This window comes from Pan paniscus, chromosome 18 (assembly GCF_029289425.2).
Source record: "Pan paniscus chromosome 18, NHGRI_mPanPan1-v2.0_pri, whole genome shotgun sequence".
Taxonomy (NCBI): domain Eukaryota; kingdom Metazoa; phylum Chordata; class Mammalia; order Primates; family Hominidae; genus Pan; species Pan paniscus.
Window position 1 is genome coordinate 62789437 of NC_073267.2, and position 26637 is coordinate 62816073.

The 26637-nt window shown below is 44.3% G+C and overlaps 3 pseudogenes across 1 annotated transcript; 1 reads left to right on the forward strand and 2 right to left on the reverse strand.

The window, feature by feature from the left end:
* Positions 1-3296: 3296 nt before the first annotated feature.
* LOC100983331 (uncharacterized) lies at positions 3297-4133 on the forward strand (annotated as a pseudogene).
* A 3443-nt stretch (positions 4134-7576) lies between these two features.
* LOC134729383 (golgin subfamily A member 6-like protein 26) lies at positions 7577-10895 on the reverse strand (annotated as a pseudogene).
* Positions 10896-11050: 155 nt separating this feature from the next.
* Positions 11051-19082, reverse strand: MPHOSPH10P1 (U3 small nucleolar ribonucleoprotein protein MPP10; annotated as a pseudogene). Its single transcript, XR_008621303.3, has 7 exons — positions 19025-19082; positions 18696-18918; positions 18221-18340; positions 15873-16550; positions 15374-15527; positions 14689-14859; positions 11051-11254 (listed from the first exon to the last, which is right to left on the reverse strand). The product of XR_008621303.3 is annotated as a U3 small nucleolar ribonucleoprotein protein MPP10 (transcript).
* Between the last annotated feature and the right edge of the window lie 7555 nt (positions 19083-26637).

Sequence of the window (26637 nt, forward strand, 5' to 3'; positions counted from 1 at the left end):
TTAGTAAAGATGGGTTTTCACCATGTTGGCCAGGGTGGTCTCGAATTCCTGACCTCAGGTGATCCGCCTACCTCGGCCTCCCAAAGTGCTGGGATTACAAGCATGACCCACCATGCCCAGACTTTATTTACTTTATGTATCTCACCTATTACTGCCACAGTTTGCAGAAGAGAGGATGCCCTCAACCCTAACTTCTCCAAACCATCCCAAATGGGAAGTCTGCTCCACATCAACAGTGTTGTTGTTTTTAAAGACCATATGTCAACATGCCAGATTATAGCAAAAGGATGTTGAGGGAGCAATATGAAAGCAAGCCTGAGAGTCCTGGAGAGAAGGTGGCAGAGCTGCCTTTTGAAGGTGGTCACTCCCTCAGACCTTGCCCTTCCTGCCTTGTTCCTCCAGTTGTCAGATTTGCTGTTGGGGCCTTCACTGGGGAGGGGGGGGTCTGGACTGAGAAGGAGGTGGAGAAGCTGCCAGGGGCCCTTTTGGATCCAGAATTGAGGCAGCAGTTCCAGCCAGGTCCAGAGATGGGGGCTGCCCCCCAGCCCCAAGGGAATGGTACTGATTCCAAAACATGGCGAGACCTCCCTGACCGGAGAGGGAGGTGCTTTCTCCCTTGAGTCACCTGAGCCCAGGCTGGAAGGCACAAGGGGGAGGATGAGGCCAGCTCACTCTAGCTCCATCCCCTCCCTTTAACTCTGTGCTAGTCACCCTTCCAGGTTTCAGTCCCTTTTCGTAAGTGTCCTCCCTGCAAAGTCTGCAGACAGCAACACTCCCTTGCTCCAGTTCACCCCGCACTGTCCTTTCTTTTAGCAACCCCATGGGTATGAACTTGAGATGATTCACTTTCCTAAAAGCCTCTTTGAGCTGAAAAAGGTGTGGGTGGCTCGGCAAGGCTTGGAGTGAGGGCTGCCTCTTCTCAGAGCCGCTGTGAGGGCCAGGGCCACCTTCCCTGGTGGGTGTCTGTGGCCTGAGCAGTGGCGCTGGATGGCACCGGCTTTGCAGGCAGCCCGGGTCATCCCCAGCGGTCTGGGAGGCTGGGGGTGCACCGGTCCCCACTCCCGATAGGGCCGAGGGTCCTTTCTCACCTAAGAGGTGACTGTCTTGAAGAGTGGACACAGAGGAGCCAGCAAGCTGGGCGGTGTAGGCACCTGGGAGAAAATCTGCAGCTCGGTCTCAGAGAGAAGTCTCCACCAACACAGCTATTGTAGAGATGGGGAAACTGGGCCAAGAGGGAAGGGAGCTTACCCAAATCACCAGCCCTGGAATGCTTTGAGCTTTGGGGGTGGATCTCCCAGGAAACGCGTTTTATGGCACCGCCACCTCTGGTCACCCACCCCGAGGTGTGGCAGGCCTGGACAGACAGCATGACTGAGGGCCAGGCTGGTGAAGTCAAACCTACCACTCAGGAAGGAGACCCAGACCTTCTCCAGACAGAGTTCAAATGTGAGGACTGCCTTCTTTGGGCCTCAATTTCCCCATCTGAATTCCAAGGATCCTTCTAGCTCCTACACTCTGGGCCAAGCTTTTCCTCTGAGCCCCAGTCAGCCTAGAAGACCAGGGGTACATCTTCCTTGGACAGAGACCCCCGATAGGGGCAGGAGGAGGTAGGGGTGGGGGTAGGCAAGGTTCCTGTAGGGAGGTGGAGCTGTCATCAGAGATGGTGTCTGCAGGCAGTGGGTGTATTGTGGCTCTGCTACTACTTGCTGGGTGACCCCGTGACATTTCTTTCCCCACTCTGGACCTCAGTTTCCCTATCTGTTCTATGGAGATAAGATGTCTGCCTACAAATCTGGGGACTTGGATGTGTGTGGGGGCCAGTTGCAGTGTTTCTTAGGTGTGGTCCTGGGGCAGCCTGTACCACCCCATAGCGATTTCTGGGCCCCACCCTAGGCTCACAGGACCAGAATCTCTGGGAAGGAAGCCTGGGAATTTGCATTTCCACAGGCATGGCTGATTCTGACATGATTGAAAAAGCACTAATAGTATATGGCAAGCTCCTTATAAAAGATAAATCCATAGCTGCCTTTTACTAAACATAAATCTCATCTTCCCTTCCTCAGTTAAGGACACACAACCCAGTTGAAAATCACTGTGCCTTTCCAGATGCAGAATTTGACCTTTCCAATATGATTCTGTTAACTGTTACTTTCTGTAGTTTGTATTCCAAAACAAGGGGATAGCTTTCCATTTTTTCAATATAAATGTTTAAGTTGGATATGCTTTCTCAAACTGGACACACACTCACACAGTTGAGAATTTCAGCTATGGCTTCCTCTCAAATTATTAGCCCGTTTCTGCCAGGGAACAGTTTTTCCAGACAAGACTCTGGACAGAGGCTTGTGGGGCCCCCTCCTCATCAGAATCACTAGATCATGACTGACCCCTAGAGGTGGCTTTTCTGCTTAACTGTCAGCCCATGGGCTGGGATGTAACCCCCAAAGCTGCAGCAGAAGCTTCCACTCGTCCTGGGCCACCCCTGTGATCTGTGGGGGAAAGACCTGTCCCTTGTCCTCTGAGCCCAGCTGGCCTCCCAGTCATTCAGCAGATTGGAAAGTCGAAGCATGTGCTGTGCTTGGCTGGGCTCTCCTGTGCCCCATTTTGGGGTTAGGTGGAGTGCATTCCAGCTCCCAGCATCTCTGCTGTTTATTCCCACCCCTCATCCCCACCCCCATACACACTAACAAGTACAAACACAGGTGCAGTCATGGGCACACGCCACCCTGGACAGCACCATTTCCAGACTCAGCAGGGCAGTTTCCTTGCAGGGAAGTTAATGGGCACCAAAGAAAGCTCAGGGGACAGGGAGAACCTCTGTTGAGAAGAGACTCCTAGACCTGACTCTGCCTCTGGTTTGGTCGGGGTTCTTGAGAAAGTTGCTTCCCCTCTTTGGTCTCAGTTTCCTCAGCTGAGAAATGGGGTGGGGGCAAATGGTCTAAGGTTCTGGGAACCTCTAAGTCAGATGAGGGAGAGGCCCTGGGGGTCAGCCGCATGCCTGAGAGGCAGGACAGACCCAAAGGTGGGCAACCTGAGAACATCAGGTGGGCTCAGAGCTGGTGCATGAGCCCCACAGCCTGCAGAGCAGCCCTGGACTCGGGAGCCCGCTCACACCAGCCCAGTGGGACTTGAGAGATGTGGGGTCCAGCCTCTCCTACGATTGCAGGGCTGGGGGCTGGGAGCTGCAGATTCTGACCCCACAGCTGCCTTAGACATGCCAGATGGACTGGGGCAAGACACACCCCTCTCTATGAAATGAGCAGGCAGTACAAATAGATACACTAAAGAAGGGCTGTGGGATGGACCCAGCTGTAGCCTGGGGCTACAGACTGGCTTCCAGGGTACTCAAGCAGCTGGCCTCTGGGGTAGCAGCCCTGGGTGTGAGAAGCAGGACTCAGAATCTAGGCCAACCCTCCACAGGAATCCCCTCTGGAGAGCCCGGGCACTCTGCAGGAGGGGCAGCAGGCAGCAGGTGCACCAGAAGCATGTTTCACAAGGTGCCCAATAATGCCTCTGCTCTGATAGGCAGCAAGTTGGAACATGGATGCAGTAGGCAGGGTGGTGGCTGCTCCCCACAGCCAGGAGTCCAGCCCAGCACCCACCTGAGTCCACCTGAGTCCTGCTCAATTGGGTCATCCGTGCTCTGGGCCCTCTGGTCCCACCCACAGAGGGAGGGCTTTGGGGTGACCAGGTGAGCTGGCCTTTGTGGAAGGATGTAACTGACTCCTGAGCCTGGTGAGCTAGGTAGCCCCCAATGAGCATCCTCACTCCCACCTCTCCAGCCCCCCTCATTCCCTGATCCTCCCATCCCCTCCCCTGCCCCAGCAGTCTCCTCTGCTCACTCTTCTCTGCTCACTCTCCTCTCTTTTCCTGCTCCCAGGCTCACCTGGTCACGTGTCCTTCACTTTCCTCTGAGTCTCCCTCTTTCCAAGCCGCCTCCACTCTACTGGACACACTGTCCCTTAAGACACCAGAGTACACAAGCTCAAGTCCCTGCACCTCATCTTTACTCCCAGACATGGGAGGGACATGACATAAAGACCCAAACGCCACTTGGCAAGAGTTCTGGGGTATGCAGAGGGGCAGATCTGAGGCTGTAGAAGCTCCAGTGGCTCCCTGCAGGAAGCTGCATGTAAGCTGGCTATTGAATGTGGCTCTGAGCTGAGACCTCTCCTTGAAGCTCCAGTCCAGGAGCCAGCTGCCAGCTGGACCCCGCCATTTGGTGCCTCAGAGAAACCTTGCACTCTGTAGGTCTAACTCTGAACCCAGAAAATCCCCCCATGTCAGCCCTGTCTCTTAGGGAAAGCACCATCTCAGACCCAGTTCTGCACCAAACCAACATTTGAGTCATGGGACTCCTGCCCTGCACTGTGAGCACTCTGGATAAGCCAGTGCCGAGGGGGAAAGAGCTCTGCCTGCCCAGCCAAAACATGAGTTTCAACTTCACCTCCAGCTCTGAGAGCTGTGTTTAGGGAAGGGCCCTAGTCCAGTTTGCTGTAGAAAGACCAGTCTTCCACTGTATGGCACATGGATGGCAGGGGCAGAGTGCAGGTGGGGAGAGCAGAAGGTGGGCAGGGCGGACGAGGCAGGGACATGGCTGTAGCCATGGAGATGGGAGGACAGACAGGACTTGGTGGCCACTTGGATGAACCAAGGGAGGGGTCTGGAAGAGACACCCAGTTTTGTTCAGATGTGTAGAGCGTGGGATGCTGTTCATTGATCGATGGAGGAGGAGGAGGAAGAGGTGTGGCATGGGAGGAGGTAGCTGAGCTCTGTCATGAATGTCATTTGAAGTCCCCAGGGAGAGCCTGGTCCGCCAGCACCTTCACTGCTTCAGCCGGCCCCCGGGGTGCCTGTGCTCCCTGGCCCTCTTGGCTCCTGCTTTGTAGCTGTCATCTGCAGTGTGGGACAGCTGCACAAGGGCCCAGCATGTCTGTGTGTTTACCCAGGGGACTGCCGCGTGGCTCATGCTGAGCAGAAGCTGATGGACGACCTTCTGAACAAAACCCGTTACAACAACCTGATCTGCCCAGCCACCAGCTCCTCACAGCTCATCTCCATCGAGACAGAGCTCTCCCTGGCGCAGTGCATCAGTGTGGTAAGTGCAGAGGGCACCTGTGGCTCAGGCTCAGATGAAGAGGCAGCTCATGCCCAAGCCTCAAGCAATCAATGTCCAGAGGAATGAAATGACTAGAGTTGACTTAGACTCACCAATACGTGGCGGGGAGGCTGGAGGAAAGTCCCTGAGGTTTATAGGTGTCCAATATTTAATGAGGTCATGGTTTTCTTAACAAAGAAGAAATGAGGGTGGGAGCGGGATCACCACTGGCTAGGCAGCCAATGAGCCTGCAGAGACTCCGCTCAGCTGAGTCTCCAGCACGACTATAAGCTTCTCCTCCTCATCCTCCCAGCCCCACCCTACTCTCTCCCCCAGCTTGCTCAACAGGTGACCTTACAGGCTCCCTACTTGTTGGGGGAAATAAGAACCAAACTGGGGGAACTGATGGGTACAGTGGCCCAGGTGTAGAGGCAGTTCAGTGCCTACTGAGCCAGGTGGTAACGGTCTGGAGAGTGGTCATGGCTACTGCAGGCATGGAAAGGAGGCGCAGATGGTGGCACTCCCAGGGACCATTGTCAGGGTCTCCATATGTGGATGTGTGCAGAGATAGGGGTGCTGAGGAGGGAGGAGGTGCAGGGAATTTCTCATCTTCTCTCTACTGCCTCTGAGTTGGAGATGACAGAGGGAGCCATGGCCCACTGTAAACTAACACAATGTCCCAACCCGCAGGGTTAGAACCCCTCCCCTGGAGGCAGCTCTGAGAAGAGCAGTCACATGTGGAGGGTGCAGGGCGCTGTGTCCAGCCGGGGGAAGGAGGTCACCAAGGGGGCTGACCCTCCTCTGGCCAAGTGGCTGCCTTCTGACACACCAGCCTCTCTCTCTAGCACGGTGGCCCCCACACACCTGGCCTGTCAAACCTACAGACCCCAAGAACTCTTTGGCCAAATTAATGAACGGCTCCCTCTCTCAGGAGGAAGCACAGCTGAAGGATGTGAAGGGCAGTAGAGTTTTGTATGCTCCACCCCCTCTCTCCACAGTCAGACAGGAAAGAAGGGGGCTTTCAGCCAGGCTCGCCCAGACTGGGGTCTGAGTGTCACTGTCCAGCCATTGGCTTCTTGCTTAATGGGTGAGCCCAGCTGCTCCCGTGCAGCTGCCACCCTAATGAGGGTGAACCAGCAGGTGAGTTCCATTTCTGAAAGCTTGGGTACACAGTAAATATTAGGCAGTGGGCTGCTGGGCCAGGAAGGGGTGCTGATTTTTCAGGGTTTATCTATTGACTTGGTGAGGGAGGGTTATAGGTACAACCAGTTTAGAGATGGAAATTTTGATAGAGCAGGCAGGGATTTAGTGCTGGGTAAGGCAAGCAGGCTTGTCAACGCAGCTCTTTTAGGAGGCCAGAATCCTGGACCAATGTCCTCAGCACGTTCATCAGCTGCTGGGGGAGTGCCGGATAGGATTTTTTTTTTTTTTTTTTTTTGAGGCAGAGTTTCACTTTTGTTGCCCTGGCTGGAGTGCAATGGCGCAATCTCGGCTCACCACAACCTCTGCCTCCTGGGTTCAAGCGATTCTCCTACCTCAGCCTCCCAAGTAGCTGGGATTACAGGCATGTGCCACCACACCCAGCTACTTTTGTATTTCTAGTAGAGATGGGGTTTCTCCATGTTGGCCGGTCTAGTCTTGAACTCCCGACCTCACGTGATCTGCCCGCCTCGGCCTCCCAAACAGCTGGCATTACAGGTGTGAGCCAGAGCACCTGGCCCTCATTTGTTTTCAAAGAACTCAGTAAAGGTGGAAGGGACAGGGAAAGAGATTGAATTTACAGCTGGCTAACAGGGGCCAAGAGAGATCAGATAATGTTGCTATTGTTATTACTGTTATTACTACCACTGTTGGAACCGTTATTGAGTGCTTCACCAGGCACTATGCTAACAATCCCATTTAATCCTCACAACCTCCATAGGAGACGGTTACCATTATTACCTCTATTGTGTAGACGAAAAACATGGGGTATTAAAGGTTAAGTGCTTGCCTAAGATCACTTAGAGCTGGGATTTCAACACCCAGGTATATCCGATTCTCTAAGCCCATTCTTTTGCTGAGGGTAGGGGCACAGACAAGAAGGAGGAAATTAATCTTTTATTGACTTTTTGAAAGGATGATATGTTTGCATAGTCCAAAACTTAGAAAGTACAAAAGGGAAATATCTCCCCCACAACACTGTTCCTCTCTCCTGAGTATTTTATGAATCCTTACAAACATGTTTTATGTATATTACCATAATACGTACACACACACACACACATATACGTGCTCCCTCTCTCCACACAAATAATAACATACTCAAGATACTCTTCTGTACCTTTATGGTACAGGTACCCTAACCACCACTTAGTACTTGGTCAAGGCCATGGCTAAGTATGGGCAGGGCGGGCACTTGGCCTCTGAGCTCTATGTCCAGTGCTCACTCCCCACAGTGTCCCCCAACTCACCCACAGCAGCTGACTCAGCCCCAGTTTGCCTCTAACAACCACACACAAAAGCAGCAAGAAATGGCCATGCTGCCTTCTGGGCAGGACACTCCATCCTACAGAAAGGACCTTTAGGCTCACTCCTCTATCTGCAAAGGTGGGGTCCCAGGGGATGGGGCAGGTGGTTGGACTCACCCTGTCCGCCTTCTTCTGTGTAGTGACAGCAGAGAGAGCCCGCTCTAACTCTCCTGCAAACTTCCATGAATCATGCAGGCAGTTGACCAGATCCCTGGACTCTCCTGGAATGACAGACATTCAGATGCGGCCCAAAGGACTCCCCCTAAAGGCCTATCAAAGTGCCAGGCTGAAGGATGATGGGGTGCCAGATTCCCACCTTCCAACTGCCTGGCAGCATGCTGGCTGTAATAGAGTGCTGTCTGAAGCTCAGTTTTCTGACATGTAAGGATTCGTATGGTATGAACCTGGGCCTTTGGGAGAAAAGACAAGCAAGTGCTGAAAGAGAAGCAAAGAAACATTCTCCAGAGGACAGGAGGGAACTTCACACCCTCCACTCACCTCTAGCTCCCTCCTTAGGGCTTCCTGATGTTGGTGGCTTGCCTTCTTTTCCTATAGAAAGAGGAAGACAGAGCTCTTACTAGGGGGAGGCAGAGATGGCACAGCAAGAGACATGCCCCCAGAATGGCACCACTGCCCCAGGACAGGCCCACCCATGGGACAAGGTTATCAGGGACCCTGTGGGGATGGGGTGGAATCTGGGGGGTGAGCCTTCTTCCTCAGCCTGGGAGTGGATGAGACAAGACTGGGGCCTCTACATCTGAGTGCCCCCCAAACCCAGCAGTCATGTCATGAGCAAACAGAAATCACGTTACTTCTTCCAGCTGAGCTCGGTTCTGTTGTTTCTATGGGGAGAGTAAAAGGAATGCGACTGAGGGTAGCCCCCTTGACTCTATTCCCCAGGCCAGGAAGCGGTAGGCGGGGGCCAGGAATGGATTTTAAAGGCAAAGTTCTCAGACCCAATGGGAACATGAACTGGTAAACTCTCCTCAGCTCCCAAAGAAAAAGGATTTGGGTCTTTGTTGGTTTTTGCCCACAGCCACAGAACTGAAAGTCTGAAACTAGATTCTCTCAAAAAGACAGTAACATAAACCTTCAGAGATAGAGTGTGAGAAAAGCCCACCCTTCTGCCAGCTTGTGATTTCGAAAGATGCGTTCACTCAACAAACATTGACTGAGCACATACTGGCCAGGGACTGTTCTTCACAGGGGGGATATAGGACGGAAAAGGCAGACAGGAGCCCTTGGCCCCAAGGTTTCCATTCTAGTTGGCCTTTAACTCTCAGACTCTCAGAGCTAACAGAAACCTCTGATACTCTCTAACTCTACCTCAGGAAACGCAAGCCCAAGAAGGATAGTTTACAGCAGGCCCTGGACTAGGGATTAACATAAAAACAACAATGACAAATCTCATTTAAACTTCACAAATGTAAGTAAAACAATACCACTCCTATTTTACAGATGTGAAAAGAGAGGCCCAAAGAGCTTAAGCAATTTGCCCTAAATCATATCCCTAGCAGATGGAGAGGCAGGATTCAAACCCAGAATTCTTAACCGGTACCTGGCAGTTCTTCCACAATCTTAACGAATACCCTCCACCGCCCCTTGGACCCTCTGTCTCCAGGAGCCCGGCCAGCCAAGACTCACATCCTCAGGTGAGTGGCAACCACCAGAAGTGGTTGTCTCAGGGTTAGTGCCATTATTTATTTTCTTCTTTTTGGTGTCGGTTGCTCCTGTACCAACACTAGGGCTGGTCTGGGGAGGATAGTCTCTCAACTGTGGAAAGGAAGAGCAGTGATACTCATGAGAGCTACAAGCTCCTACAGTCACATCCTGCTTTACAGTTTATACAAAATACTATTATAGACCATCTGATTTAATGCCACCAACAACTGTAGGAAGTGTTGTCACAATCACTTAGTGACTGAGAGGGATTGATACCATGGCTGAAAAAAGGGCAATAATGGAACTTAAACTCAGTCTTCTGACTCCGAGCTCCAGGATTTTGCCACAAATCAGCAGCTGCCAGGGACCAAAACCAGAGGCAGAGGTAGAAAAGCAAATATTAAGTAGGCAGAAACTGTATACTGTGTGGTTTAGAGTCATACACCCTCACACATCTGTTAGTGTTAAGAAGTGCACCAGTACCTCTCAAACTTTTACATCAATGTATCCTCATGGCAGAAGGCAGCCTTTCTGTTAAATCTGGGAATTTAACAGAAAGAGGACAACCCAAGCCTCATTTCAGAGAGAAGTCTTGTATACTCATAAATCTATGTGACTGTCATGCCTAAGTACATTAATGTTTTGTCTCTCAATAGAATCAAGGGAAACTGATGCTTCAGAAAGATGCCCCATATTTATCCTGTGGCACTCAAATTACCCCAGGGTGAGATGAGATGAGCTTAAATCCCTGCCTCTTGAGGGAAATCAGCCCAGTTTCAGGACGTGCAGTTCACAAAACTGCCCCATCTTCCCTTTATTTTTTCTTTTTATTTTATTTATTTATGTATTTATTTTGAGATGGAGTCTCGCTCTGTTGCCCAGGCTGGAGTGCAGTGGCGCATCTCAGCTCACTGCAACCTCCATCTTCTGAGTACAAGCGATTCCCCTGCTTCAGCCTCCTGAGTAGCTGGGACAAGTGCTAAAGGAAATATAACATGTATTCATTAGATAGATATCCACTAAACCACTGATTCTCACATTGCAGTCCTTAGACCCTCAGCATCAGCAACACGTGGGAACTTGTTAGACATGCAAATTCCTGGACCAGCCCGACACTTCCTGAATCAGAAAGTGGGGAAGAGGGACAGCTATCTGTGCTTTAATAAGCCTTGAGATGCTCCCTGAAGTTTGAAAACTACAGAACTAGAATACATATGGTAGTAAGTGCTCATACTTTATCCAAGGTATCCAGGGACTCTTCCCCTCTTTTCCATTCTCTTTTCTGTTGAAATAAAATGAAAACTTATTTTGACTTAATGGGTATAAAAAAGAAGGCAAAGAGATGACCAGGGTTTCAAGTTAAGAGTTCAAAATTTAATCAGTGGACAGTGACAGGATGCAAGTCTTCTAAACAGATTACTGCAAGGAAGCTGATTATAATCTATACAGTAGGCATCATTAGTGTACTGATGTTAAATGTTTTGGGTGGATTAATGGTATTGTGATTATATAGGAGAATATCCTGGTTCTTAGGAGATATCTGCAAAAGTACTTAACAGTGAAATGCTATGATACTGGCAACTTACTTTGAAATGATTCAGGGGTAAAAGGGCAAATATACAATCTTCCATATGTGGAAAAGAGAACACAAATATGACAAAATGTGAACTAGTGAATCCAGTTGAATAGAATACAGATGTTCACTGTATGATTTTATCAACTTTTCTGTGTTTGCAAGTTTTTAAAATAAAAAGTTGAGGGAAAAGAAACATCGCCCCAAATCTTTCTATGAAATGGAACCACAGAAAAAGCATAGAAGTGAACTCTTTGCAGAAGAGGGCACTGTACCCATCCAGACAGCGTGGTTAAAGTGCAGGGTCTCCTCCAGGAAGCCATTCTCTGGTCTCTTCTGTGCTGTCACTTCCCCCCGACGCTGCCAAGGCTTTTTTCTAATAACTCTTTTTCTAAAGATGTAATTTTTTTCATTCATCTAAGAAAGAGACAAAAAAATTAGTATACATTTAGAAAATAAAATTATACTTATACTTGTGTAAAAACAAAAAATACTTTGAAAAGTGGGGAAGCAAAAAATGTACTGTTCTATAATTCTGTTCTGTTCTTACCATCTTTTTATTCTGCCAATGACTTCCTATTCCTGCTGCCTATGGTGAGGTGAGCTGCAAATAATTTCTTATCCTCATTTATTTAAAATTTCATGTTTATAATATACTAAACTCCCTCAGAAGCATTTGGGTTTATTTCTGGGCTCTATTCTATTCAAGTGATCTATCTGTTCACAAGCCACTATCAATTTTGATTATTAGAGCATCCTAAAGTTAAGTAATTCTTTTTTTTTTTTTTTTTTTTAGATGGAGTCTCTCACTCTGTTGGCCAGGCTGGAGTGCAGTGGCATGATCTCAGCTCACTGCAAGCTCCTCCTCCCGGGTTCAAGCCATTCTCCTGCCTCAGCTCTGGAGTAGCTGGGACTACAGGCACCCGCCACCACGCCTGGCTAATTTTTTGTATTTTTAGTAGAGATGGGGTTTCACCATGTTAGCCAGGATGGTCTTGATCTCCTGACCTCGTGATCCACCCACCTTGGCCTCCCAAAGTGCTGAGATTACAGGCGTGAGCCACCACGTCTGGCCAAGTAATTCTTTGATTAGGATATTAGTATTTGATGGAGTCTGACCCTTTTGACTTGAAACTCAAATTCTTATTATCTCTAACTTCTATAAGACAATTATGACTTCAGTGTATAAAATGCCAGCTTTTTCAGCTAACTTACAGAATTCTCTTATTTTCCTAATATTGATTCAGTTTATCCTTTCGGTTTTCTCTCCAAACACTAATGTTTTCATTTTAGTATCCCTAATCTTTTTTTTTTTTTTTTTTTTTTTGAGACAGAGTCTCGCTCTGTTGCCCAGGCTGGAGTACAGCTGCACTATCTCAGCTCATTGCAACCTCCACCTCCCAGGCTCAAGCAGTCCTCTCACTTCAGACTCCCAAGTAGCTGGGACACAGGCACATGTAACACGCCCAGCTAATTTTGTATTTTTTTGCAGAGATGAGGTCTCACCATGTTGCCTGGGCTGGTCTCAAACTCCTGAGCTCAAGTGCTGAGAGCTCCTGAGCTCCCAAAGTGCTGGGATTACAGGTGTGAACCACTGCTCCTGGCAGCTTTCCTAATCTCTTATCTTTATCTTTTGTAGTTGCACTGGCTTATGTGGCTATTAACTGTTAATGTTAATTAACAGGGGTAACTGTAATACGGAACATTTTGTCTTATTCCTGATCTTAAAGGGATGTTTGTAGAATTTCACCCATCATGCATGATGGCAGCTTTTGGCTAGATGTATTTATAATCCACTAGGAGTTTAAAAAAAAATCAGAAATAAATATTGAATTTTATCAAATGTCTTTCTAACATATATGGAGGGAACTGTGTATTTTCTCCTTAATGTCTTGCAACCAGGAATCATATCAGATCTTCTAATAGTGATTCAAAAGGATAAGGTTCATGTGGTTGTGTGGCGTAATTTTCCCACTGTGCTATGTTTGCATCACTAGTCATGAATGAGAGAGTGTGTGTGTTTTAATGCCACCTTTGTCAGGTTTGGGTTTTCATGTTCTAACAGTTTCAAAAGAAAAAAGTTTGAAAGTTCTACTTTATTCTTTATCTGTGGAAATTGCAATAAATTATTTGTGATTTACTGAAAACTTCACTTGAAGGTCTGATATAATTTCAAAGCAAAACCAAACCTTTCTTTCTTTTTTGTGGGGGAAGGGTGGGAGGAGTGGGATGGGAGGACACTAACTCATTGATACTTTATGGTTTTTTTCCCCCTTTAGAATTTATTTTCTTGGGACAATCTGACAACGATGAATTTAATTTAGATTCACAGATTTTAAAAATAATTCCTTTGATATTCTTGGTATAGTTTATTTGCCTGTTCTCCAGCTCTGTTGCCCAGGCTGGAGTGCCTACTCCAATCATAGCTCACTGCAGCCTTGAACTCCTGGACTCAGGTGATCATCTCCGATAAGCCTCTCGAGTAGCAGAGACTATAGGCTCATGCTACCACACCCAGCTAATTTTTTAAATTTGTAGTGGAGACAGGGTTTCACCGTGTTGTCCATGCTGGTCTTGAACACTTGGGCTCAAGCAATCCTCCCTCCTCAGTCTCCCAAAGTGCTGGGATTACAAGTGTGAGCTACTGTGCCTGGCACTATTCTCATTTTTATTATAATAAAATTTTAAGATTGGATAAATAATATAGCCAAATTATTGGAGCCAGACTACATCTACTAAAATTAATGAGACTTCACTTGTCTGAAATCATGACATACTTTGGGAAGATATGTTTGTCATGGTATTAATTAAAATTACAGCTATTTGGCATTCACCAAAATCTGTGGAGCACCTTAAAGACATAGGCGGTATCCTCTAGAGCAGTCAAAACAGTTACAAGAAGAGGCTCTCAGGACAGCTTTGTCAGGAGAGACAGGCTATACATATAAAGACACAAGGGAGAGAGAAAAGAAACAACTATTTTACACGCAGGCTCCAAATTGAAAGCTATAGGCTGGGTAATGCAGGCACTGATTTCTGCAAATCAGATGCTTTCCATATGGCATCTCTATAAGATGTGCTTTTGCTTTAGAGAGTAGCAGCAAGATCTTCAGTTTTCTGTTTGTTTGTTTGTTTGTTTGAAGACAGGATCTTGCTCCACCACCCAGGCTGGAAAGCAGTGATGTGATCATAGCTCACTGCAGCATCAACCTCCTGGGCTCAAGTGATCCTCCCGCCTCAGCCACCTGAGTCGCTGGATTACAGGCATACACCACCATGCCCCACTAATTTTTTTATTTTTTGCAGAGACAGGGCCTCACTATGTTGCCCAGGCTGGTCTTGAACTCCTGAGCTCAAGTGATCCTCCCGCTTCAGACTACCAAAGTGCTAGGATTACAGGCATCAACCACCACACCTGGCCAAGATATTTGTTTTCAAAGGATGGTTAATAGTTACAACAAGAAAAATAGGGAAGGCTAGGGCACAGTGGCTCACGCCTGTAATCTCAGCACTTTGGGAGGCCAAGGCAGGAGGATCACCTGAGGTCAGGAGTTCGAGATCAGCCTGGCCAACACGGCAAAACCCCATGTCTTCTAAAAATACAAAAATTGGCCAGGCATGGTGGAATGCACCTTTAATCTCAGCTACTCAGGAGGCTGAGGCAGAATCACTTGAACCCAGGAGGTGGAGGCTGCAGTGAGCCGAGATCACGCCATTGCACTCCAGCCTGGGTGACAGAGCAAGACTCCATCTCAAAAAAAAAAAGAAAGAAAATAGGGAAGATTTGTTAGTAGTCTGTGAGTTCCACAATCATGCGAAGCATATTAAAAATTCCTTAAATTCCTAATTACCTTTTCCTGTCTTTTTTCAAAAGAAGATTAACTTCATCAGAATTTTTATTTACATTTAAAACACCTGCATCTTCAGTTGCCTCATCATCCGGCAAAGCAAAAGTCACTCTTTTCAAGCTTTCTTTACATTGTTTACTGTCTTCTCTTTCTTCCAGGTGATCACCTTCATCCCTACACTACCAAAACTCTTATAAAAAGAAATATATTGTTTTCCATTAGAAAAACAAAAGGAAACATATTTTCCCTTAACAAAGTTCTTCTTTTATATGCCTAATGCAACCAAATACTCAGAACTTCCAAAATCATTCAGGTATTAAGGAAGAGAAGCTATCATTTAAGTGAAATGCTATGTAAGAAACAAAAAGGGTCCAATATATAGAAAATAAATTATTCATCAATCTATAATACAAACCTCTTATCTCACAAAAATAACAGGATTTGGGGGGCACAAAACCAAATCAAAGTTCCTGGTAAGAAAGATTTGATTGCTACTGTCAGTAATATTTTTCTTCATTAAATGATCTCTAATGTCCATTTAAATCCAGTGACTTTCCTCTGGCTATCTTGAGAAGATCTGATAGGAGAGAATCTAACTTCTTAAAACAAACATATGTGAAAACCACAAATACAAATACTGATTGGGCAATTCCAGCTTACAAAGAAAAGGATGTTTCAAAATACTCACATTTCAGAAATGCTTACTTCTTCTGCTTCTTCTTCAGCAATTTCATCATCTTGTTTGAACCCAGCTCATCATCATGATCACTTGCTATGTCTTCATCACTTTCAACTGGATCAAAACAATCTTTGTTGTTCACATTTCTGGAACTTTTACCTGACTAAAATAGAAAGATTTTTAAAACTATTAATTAGGAATAGAAAAATACATCATTAACACATGCATATATATACTGTATGTCTATATTACTTTCTAACTTAATAACACTACAAGTCAAAAATAGTTACTAGGTGAAATTGGCAACTAGAAACACTACCATAAAACTATTATGAGAACAACTGGAACATAAACTGAATGGAAGTACAGATTCATTTATAACTGATAAGACAGAGCATAATATATCTTAGCTCTAAACCTTCTAACTACAATTACATCTCTCCTAGAAAAACAGAACAAAAGCTAATTTGAGGAGGAGGAAAGTGCTCTCTCCTTTCTCAAACTTAACCTCAAGCTTTTTACTTCCAAACAGTCCCCTTTATCTTCATCAGAATCAATATCTTCAAAAAAATCAGTATCTTCCACCTCATCATCATTACCATCTTTTCATTCCTCTTCTTTTTCTCTGTTTTCTAAATAGGCCTCCATTTCAGAGAGTTGGAAGAATTTCTCGTCTACTATGGACTTTTCTCTTGGTTTTCCATGTCCTGTGTTTTGCACCTTGCTCTGCTGTTCCAATTTGTTGATATCAAAGTCAAGGTCAGAATCCTCATCAACTGAAAACTGGGCTTTTCCTCAGCTCAAATTTGCTTGAGTTTCTAGCTTTCTTGCCCACTTCAGGATTGTCACCACCCATATCTGACACTTCCTCTTCCTCCTGTAAATCTTCTAGGTCCTCCTGGCCACCAGTCTCTGTTTCTGAACCATCCTCTTCACACTCCTGTTCTTCACTCTCTGGGAGAAGACTGATGTCTTCATCTTTGTTTCACTAACTGCATTTTGGAAGCACTGTAAAATTGGTTCATTTTGCAATTCCAGTTGTTGCAAAGTCTGCTCATCATCAAAACTTTCTATCACAAGTTTTTGTAAAGGGCTTCCACGGATCCTACCATTCTCTAATATTGTATTAAAGTCATAAACCACTTTTGTTAAAGAAGTGAACTTTGATGCCAATCCATCTTGAATCCTATTGGGAGGAATTAAATGAGATTTAGAATTATAGGTAATAATTTCACAGCTCTCTTAATTAAAAGAAAAATAAAAACCCCAACTCTTCTGTAAAATCAAATTTGAATGAAGTGTAAGTATAGATTCTGGCCCCAACAACATACAAGCTGATGAGCCACAGTGATATATAAAACCTGTCAACCAAGTATTTGTGAATCAGCTGTATAGATTTTAGGCAGGAAAAGCATTACAAATCTGCTTGCTTGGAGATACATAGTGAATTAGCCTTAAATTATCAACTCTGCTACATTATACAACACTCCATTCATTCATTCCCTTATTCCTTCAGTGATCAACATTTGCTTTGGCTACAGTGGTCAAGGAAAACCTCTTTTGGATGTGACATCTCAGATGAAACGTACAGATAAGGATAGTCTTATAAAGATTGGGAAACATGTATTCCAGGCAGAAGAAACAGCAAGAACAAATTCTCTAAGATGCAATTGAGCTTGGTAAGCCTGAGGAATAAAAAAGTGAGCACAGCTAGAGTGTGAAGGAGGCAGCAGGTGAAATTGGAGAAACTGATGGGAGCCAAATTCTACAGGGCTCAAGGGTAAGAGTTTGCCATTTTAAGTGTAATAAGAAAACATGAGAAGATTTTAAGCAGAAGGATGAAATGATGATTTACAAGAAGGAAGAAGAAAGGGAGGAAGGAGGAGGAGGAAAGTAGAGTGATTAGAAGGTTGATGCAGCATTCCAGGCAAAGGATGATGGTGATTTAAGCTGGAGTTAGAGCAGTGAATATGCTGAGTACAGTTTGGAGGTAGAACTGACAGGATTGCTAAGGAATTAGATACAGAATAGAGAAAAATGAAGACATCAAAATAGCAGCCTAGTTTTATGCGTGAGCAACAGGAAAGACAGAACAGCCATTTACTGTGACAGGCAAGGCTTGAGTGCTGGAGCATGGGGAAAGGACTTCAGCGGATGGCAGAGTATAGGTGGGTAGAACAACATTCTACTCTATTTTGGACACAGTGAATTTGCGATGCTGAGAGTACCAAAATTTTAAAAATTGTTAAAAGCCGTACAGTGCGGATATCCCAGTTGTGTGCTACTGAATTCCAACTAAGCTCAGTCTGTAGTCGCTGTGAGCCAGGAACTCAAAGGAGAGATTGGAGTTTGAAATATAAATGAGTCATAATTTTATAGATCATATTTGAAGTTCTTCAACAAAATACCCATAAAACTTTTGTGCTGGGAAGAGACATGAAACTTCTAATTCTCAAGAAGCTTAGTTGGGGTGGACAGACAAGTGACAAGCTTGTACTTTCAATAAAGTATTATGACTGGTAAACACTGAGTGCTTTAGGAGTACATAGGCGGAAGGAGAAACCAACACAGTTTGTGTGTAGGGGGATGGGGGCAGTAATAAGCCTCCAGGGGAGCTTCTAGGCGTTAATAACTGAGGTTATTAGGTGGATTTCAATAACATTCAACTGAGAGAGCCATACTGTAAAAATTTTAACAATTTTGAAAATCGTGATAGCCTTGGAAAGTATAAACTCTGAAATGTGGGGAAAAGCGATTTACATTTCCCCTTACCTTCCACCAGCTCCACAATTTGCCAGGGGTCTGCAACCCGCGTCCAGGTGCGACCCCAGTAGCACCCGAGCCAGGGATCTGCGCACATATGTGAGGATGCACTGGGGCCAGCCGGTGGCTTTGCCGACCTCTATCTGACACCGCTCCAGGGTCCGTCAGCGCCAGGCCCGCGGGGCTATGGCTGTCTGCAACTCCCAACACAAGCTGCAAGCAAGGCAAGAAAGCCGCTGGGAAATCGCACAGCAAGGATGCGCCTAGCTTGGAGCTCAGAGTCCAAAGTTCCACGGCTCACAGGTTCCAGACTCACCCCCAGCTGGAGCCAATGGCAGCGCCAGCGTTTTCGCGGGTGCAGGGGGGCGGGAAACAAAAATTACCACTGGTCGACCCAAGCGCCTTTGAACTGTCTCCAAACTTCTTTTTGTACTTTTCAGGGGCCCACAAGGGGTAGGCCTCCTGGCTTTAATTTCTGCTTTAGGTAAAGTGGGTGTGTTGTATGCAGTAGGAAATCAGCGGCCTTCGCCACGCCCCCTGCCGGATCGCCCCGCCCTCCACCGCGCACCTGGCTCGGTCAGCGGCTAGTGCGGAGAGACACAGCGGAGATGGCGCGCCTGCTAAAGGCTGCCGCCGCCAACACCTTAGGTGAATACCGGGCTCCAGGAAGGTCGCTGTGGGTAGGGCATGTGGGAAAGGAGGCCAGGGGGAGAAGGAGGCCTCAACGTGGCCAAAGCACCTTGATGATGCGCTCTGTCCCCGGAGGCGCGTTCCACGGCCGCTGCCGGCACCTAGGCAGAGGGATACCTTCCAGAAACACCTCAGCTTAGCGCGGGGATGGCCTTCTTGCGCGTGAGTCCCTCTGCACACGGGAGCTGTGCGCCCTGGGCGCTGCACCTTCCAGTATGTGGGCTGGAGAGGCGGGGGATCTTGCCCAGCGGGTCCGACAGGGCATGGACGGAAGTAAATGGAAGCCGGTAGGTAAGTGTTATTTTACCGCGCTCCCATAAAGAGGCTGGGGAGAAACCAGAAAGGAGAGCAAGTCTTGTTTAAAAAAAAAAAATCAGCTGAACTGCAAGCATGACCAGCATCCTGTTGGGAACTCTCAAATGTCAGTGTTGTAAGGAATACAGAAGGAGTTACTTTTCCACGTGCCTTAATAAGTTTATCATCGCGTGCATAAGTGGAAAGATAAAGCATGTGGATTTAGAAACTTCCTTGATTTCTCTCTTCCTTCATTTTTTTAATTGTCTAGATAAAATCAGTTATGACAGAAACTCGCGTTTTCTGAGTCTCACTTTCTTTTTATCTTTTTTTTTTCTCTTTCTCCTTTTATGAGAGGCAAGTGTTTCCCTTAATCTGAGATTAAGTGCCAAGTGGTAAAGCCCCAGAGTTACTCCGGGACATTCGTGATAAATCCTTCTAGCACCAGAGCCCACATTCTTAACCATGAGACATACTCACTTCTTAGGTGATACACAAAATCGGAAGGTGAAAATATAAATTAAAAAATGAATATTCAGGAAAAAGTATTTTTATATCTGTATTTTTAGAACTGCACCCTTTAATGATTGACGGTTTGGGAAGAGTATGACTTCCAACAGACCATATACTTACTGGAAGAACTAAATACAGATAAAGATGCATTTTTGTTTTGTAACTTACACATCTTGGCAGAAAGTAAAGGAAAAATGAAAATAGTGTATTCCAAAGACTGATTTTGATTTGTCCTATTAAGATACTTGAAACTTCATGGCTCCATTTTTTTGTGTGTGGTTGAATATATGTAAAGTAAAATTTAGCATTTTAACATTTTTTAGTGTATAATTCAGTGGCTTTAACTACACTCACTTTGTTGTGCAACAGTCACCACCACCCCTTTCCTGAGCTTTTTCATCTCACCAAAACTAAAAACTCGGTATCCATTACACAACACCTGCCCATTCTCCTCTGACCCAGCTCTTGGCAACCACTGTTCTACCTTCTCTGTGAATCTGACTATTCTGGGTGCCTCATATAATGTGGAATCACATACTGTTTTTCTTTTCTGTGTTTGGCTTGTTTCACTTAGCATAATGCCCTCAAGGTTCATCCATATTGTAGCATGTGTCAGAATTTACTCTTTTTTTTTGAGAATGAGTTTCACTTTTGTTGTCCAGGGTAGAGTGCAATGGCACAATCGCGGCTCATTGCAAACTCTGCATCCCTGGTTCAAGCGATTCTTCTGCCTCAGCCTCCCAAGTAGCTGGGATTACAGGCATGCGCCACCAAGCCTGGCTAATTTTGTATTTTTAGTAGAGACGGGATTTCTCCATGTTGGTCAGGCTGGTCTTGAACTCCCGACCTCAGGTGATCCACCTGCCTCGGCCTCCCAAGTTGGTGGGATTACAGGCGTAAGCAACTGCGTTCAGCCTACACTCCTCTTTTATTAACACTTCTGTTCTTAAGTATCTTGTGCATTTATCCACACATGGTTGTACACTATAGTTTATTCATGCAAAGCAACCTTTATTGGAATATTGGAATAATCACAAATTATACATTACAGTATTCAAAATAATGCAATTCTGCTGCACCATTCTGAAATGGGAGGCAGAGAGACCTAAAACTGAAGAGTTGTGAATTTCTACCGAGGGCCAACCTGAAGTAAAAATATCTTTAAAAAGTTAGCTTGATTGTCAGTAATCATTTCATAATTTATACATATATTAAAGCATACGTTGTATACCTTAAAGATACATAATTTCTATGAGTCCTCATACCTCAAGCTAGAAAATATAATAATCAAGAGTTCAATTCGCAACAAACTTTTCAGGCACACATTTTTATCAAATATAAAGCTCTGTTTCATTTTAACCCCTTTATTCAGGGTTCTCCACCCAGTTTGCTTGGTCTACACAATTTCACCTTTGGATTTTTATTGTTGGATCATCTCTCTTTATTTCTTTTTTCTTTTTCTTTCTTTCTTTTTTTTTTTTTTTGAGGTAAAATTTACATAATAAAATTAACCCTTTAAAAATGTACAATTTTTTTTTTTTTTTTTCAGACGGAGTCTCGCTCTGTCCACCCAGGCTGGAGTGCAGTGGCGCGTTCTCGGCTCACTGCAAGCTCTGCCTCCCGGGTTCACGCCATTCTCCTGCCTTAACCTCCCGAGTAGCTGGGACTACAAGCAACCACCACCGCACCCCGCTAATTTTTTTTTTTTTTGTATTTTTAGTAGAGACGGGGTTTCACCATGGTCTTGATCTCCTGACCTCGTGATCTGCCCTCCTCGGCCTCCCAAAGTGCTGGGATTACAGGCGTGGTCCACCACACCTGGTGAAAAATGTACACTTTAACAGCAATGATCACATTCACTGGGTTCATGCGACTATCACCTTTATCTATTTAAAAACATTTTCACTGGCCGAGTGCAGTGGCTCACGCCTGTGGTCCCAGCACTTTGGGAGGCAAAGGCAGGAGGATCACTTGAGGCCAGGAGTTCAAGACAAGACCAGCCTGGGCAACATGGCAAAACCCCGTCTCTAAAAAAATACAAAAATTAGCCAGGCGTGGTGGTACATGCCTATAGTTCCAGCTATTCAGGAGGCTGAGGTGAGAGGATCACCTGAACCTGGGAGGTCAGGGTTGCAGTGAGTCATCATCGTGCCACTGCACTCCAGCCTGGGCAACAGAACAAGACTCCGTCTCAAAAAAAAAAAAAAAAAAAAGGTGTTTTGTGTGATCTTTTCTCTTGAAGACCAGGAAGAGTTTATCTTTAAATGTCCCATTTTACTTCATGTGCCCTTAACTACACAATTGTAACTTACTCTTCACTTTTTTTTTATCCTAGTACATGCATAATTACGTTGATATATTTGTTTTTAGCCATAGCAAGTTTTGATGTGCATTCTTGTCAATATTGTTTGGTTCAAAAATCTATAAAGGCTAATGATTTTACTAGCTTATGACTTAAAGTTTACTGTTTCAGGAGAATTTTCCCAAATACTCAGTTGACTCAAGTTTATTTCAGCATAAATTTCTTGCAACATACTTTTAAATATTATCTCTTAATAGTGTATTCCATTGTTTTATTACTTTTTTCCTGGGACTCCAACTTTGTGAATAGTGCCTTTGCTTAACTTTGATTTCTACCACTTTTCTGTGACCTCTTTTTTCCTTATGTCATTTTCATTCTCCAGGTTGTTTTTCTACCTTTCTTCAAAGCTAGTCATTATATTTGCATTTGAGTCTATTCTCTTTTGTGACTTTGTGGTTCTCTTTTTGTTTAGGAGATGACTTTGTCTTTCCTTCATTTCTCTTCCGGCTTTAATTAACTGTATTTTCATTTCCTTATGTTTTTGCCCATTTTTATTCTTATTTCTTAGATATCTGACTCAATTGGCTTTTCATATCCACAAATGCTTATTTGAATAAATTTTATTCTATTTGAAGTGTCAGCTTAGAATTTTATCCCGATTCATAGTTATTTTATTTGGGGAGATTTGAATTAGTCAAAGTATATTGGATCTGATTTTTTTTTATAGTAACCTCTAAAACATGGAGTTTTTTCTTTTCATTTTTTTGTGGATTTCTTGTGAGTTTTCCAGATTCCCAGTGCAGTGGCACCCTATTCTGCCAGGATAGTGAATTCCAGCTATGTAGCAAATTTGTTCAGGGTTTATGAGCAGTGTATGTCCTCTAGTTGGTTTTCTTTAGAATCTTAGGGTGTTAAAATGTCCCCCCCACCTTTTTTTTTAAGACAGAGTCTTGCTCTGTCCCATTTTTTTTTTCAGGAGATTTAAATCATTTATTAATTACACATGATAATGTATGATACACAAACTTCATTCCCATCTACAGTTTTATCTGATACCATTATTTAATTTAGATATATCGCATAGGATGTGCCAATGACCATTTTTATAACCAATAATTTCACGATTTTGCTTGGGTGATCCCTTTTAATGGTGAACTTCAGGTCATGACAGCACCTATCAGTTCAACTTCACCAAGGTTTCTGAAGACAATGGTGTCTCCACCCAAGCAGGTTGTAAATAAATTCCAGATAGAATCTGGCATCACCCTGGAGGAATTCTAACTTCACACTCTTGGGGAAATTTACCAAGATGGCTTCAGAGTAAACCAGCTTTACATAGCACATTTGAAAAAAAAAAAAAAGACGTATTATTCAAGGTCATGATCAGACTATTACCTTTAGCAACCAACAGCATGGTTGCAAAACAAAATCTACATTAAAACCCTTTGTTGGAATGTTTTACACTTTCCACAGAATAGAAACTAAAATAACCTGTTTTGCAATTAGTTGAAAATATAGTCCTGGAGTTTTTCGCCCATACACATGAGTATTTGTCTAAAACATGTCTTAACATGTCTTAACATGGACATAAAACATGTCTTAACATGGACAGCTTAACCTAAAAGCCTGAGTCAAAAGGTGAAAGTTACAGAAGACTCTGGGAGGGAAACGTGCAAAAATAGGTGCAAAATGCCTTTTAAGGTAGGTCAGTGGGGAAAACAAGGGCTTAGGTAACAGGGCGGCTAATGGGCCCAGTGAATTAAAATGTTCACTTTATTCCTGAAACCCAGGCTGGCTGCTCTAAGTTGATCTGGTGCCTTGGTCACTCGTGGCTTCTTTCTTCTATGCCAGCTCTGTCTTCTCTACACTTCCTCTGGAGGAGAAGGCCTTGACACAATTACAAGTGAGTTGATTTTTTTTTTAACTTCTGAAATTCTATCTAAATTACTCAGTTAGCTGATTTGTGCTCCTTTTTAGAAAAGGGAAAATGGATTAGCATTTGATAAGCACCTACTGTTAGGTACTTCTAGACACTTCATCATTTCCTGTATTTATGTCTTAGGGGAACTGTAAAAAGTGGTTAATTGTTTCTGTTTTGAAGGTTAGGGAAAATTTAGAGATATTAAGTACTCATGGTCATAAGATGTTAAGTTGTAATTAATATGTAATTTGTGGGAAAATGTTTTGAGGATATTTAAATGTCTTTTTATCAAAATGTTAACCACTACCTATATCATTCCTATATAATGATTCCTATATAAGCCGGTTATTACAATGAAGACTGAAAAATGTTGACTTTTAAAATACTATTCTTTCTACACTTGTAATTGTTTCTTCTATGAGTAAGAACTTTCCTTCTACTTCATTTATTTTTTTTTTTATCAGTAGGAACTCATGGATCTTTATTTTATTCAATAGGTTATGACATGTTACTATTATTATTGATTTTAATGCAGAAATTACCCAGATTTCTTCCATGGAAGTCCATTCAAATTGGCTTCTGTATCCTTTTGACATATACCTATCACTTATTTTTATTGTTTCCTTATTTATTTATTTATTTATTTATTTATTTTAGCACAACAAGATATTTTAGGCTTATTTTGTTCTTTCCCTATCCCAGCCCTGGAATCCGCCATTTCTCCAAGGAGCTTTGATTCGTTTTTATGGTGAATGGAATTGTTGAAACCAAATCTGGATGCTAGGTGTACACATTGCTACTAGGGTATCATTGCTTATAGACTCTCCCAGGGGGCAAATCTGTACAAACATGCATACACACATACATATGTATACACACATATGTATGCCTGTCTGTAAAAAACATTCATTCATACTGAGATTAGTCTAGTACCATGGAGTTCATTCCTCTCCTTCCTGGTTGCATGTGTTAGTCCTTTCTTCAAAATGAAGAACCTGGCTCCCATTATCCTAAATACATTTACTCATTTGCTCAATCGTAGAATCCTAGTTTTTTCCCCCCGATAAGCCTGGTCTATGGAAAGCAAACCTACTAACTATAATTTAGTACTTGTGTATGATTCTTATCATTTTTTTTTGAGACGGAGTCTCGCTGGGTCATCCAGGCTGGAGTGCAGTGGTGCGATCTCGGCTCACTGCAAGCTCCGCCTCCCGGGTTCACGCCATTCTCCCGCCTCAGCCTCCTGAGTAGCTGGGACTACAGGCGCCCGCCACCACGCCCGGCTAATTTTTTTTTTTTTTTTTTTTTTTGTATTTTTAGTAGAGATGTGGTTTCACCGTGTTAGCCAAGATCATCTCCATCTCCTGACCTCGTAATCCACCCACCTCAGCCTCCCAAAGTGCTGGGGTTACAGGCGTGAGCCACTGCACCCGGCAGATTCTTATCATCTTAAGATTGAAGGTTTATGGTCAAAATGCTAGTTCAGAAGTTACTGGGCTAAGTTATTTTATTCTCCTTTGCTGTGTATATGTAATTCATTTGAAATATAGTGTTGTTGTTGTTGTTGTTGTTGTTGTTGTTGTTGTTGTTGTTTGAGACAGAGTCTCGCTCTGTTACCAGGCTGGAGCGCAGTGGTGTGATCTCAGCTCACTGCAGCCTACACCTCCTGGGTTCAAGTGATTCTCCTGCCTCAGCCTCCTGGGTAGCTGGGATTACAGGTGCCCGCTACCTCGCTCGGCTAGTTTTTGTATTTTTAGTAGACACAGAGTTTCACCATGTTGGCCAGGCTGGTCTTCAACTCCTGACCTCAGGTGATCCACCCGCCTAGGCCTCCCAAAGTGGTAGAATTACAGGTGTGAACCACGGCACCTGGCCTGTAATATAGTTTTGTTCGTATTCTGGTTATGGGCTGGATTGTATACCCCCAAAATTCATATGTTGAAGCCCTAAATGCTAGTACCTCAAAATGTGACTGTATCTGGAGAGAGGATTTTTAATGAGGTAAGTAAATTAAAAGGAAGCTGACAGGGTGGGCCCTAATCCAGTCTGACTAGTATCCTTATAAGAGGAAATTTGGACACAAGACACACACAGAGGGAAGACCATCTGCAAGCCAAGGAGAGACCCCTCAGAAGAAACCAAACCTGCCAACACCCTAGCTGGTACTTCCAGCTTCCAGAACTGTGACACAACTGGGTAGCTGTTATTTAAGCTACCCAGGCTGTGGTGTTCTGTTACAGCAGCAACAGCCCAGGCCAACTAATACAATTCTATTTAGAAATTTCCCTCTGTTTTTCATGATTTTTAAAAATTATATGTGACCTTAATAAGAATCCACAATTCAGAATTATTCAAAAATAATTCATATGGAATTATCATTCCCCCTTTCTCCTTCCATTTCTTCAACATCCAATCTGCTCCTATAGGTAATTAGTTTCATTAGATTCAGTTTCATTTTTTTATTTTTCCTTGCAAAAATTAGCTCATACATGTAAATTTTGTTATTCTTTGTTTCATACAACAGGTAGCATACTGTATTTTTTTTTGGCATTTTACTTATTTCACCTAACCATATCCTAGAAATCACTGCATATCAATTCCATGAAATTTTCTTTGCTTATTCATTTTTATAGTATCATAGTATGCACTGATTATGATATTAGTTTGCTAGGGCTGCCATAATTAAGTACCACAAACCGGGTTGCTTAGCAGAAATTTATTCTCTCATAATTCTGGAGCTAGAAGTCTGAGACCAGGGTGTTAGCAGGATTGGTTCCTTCTGAGGTCCTT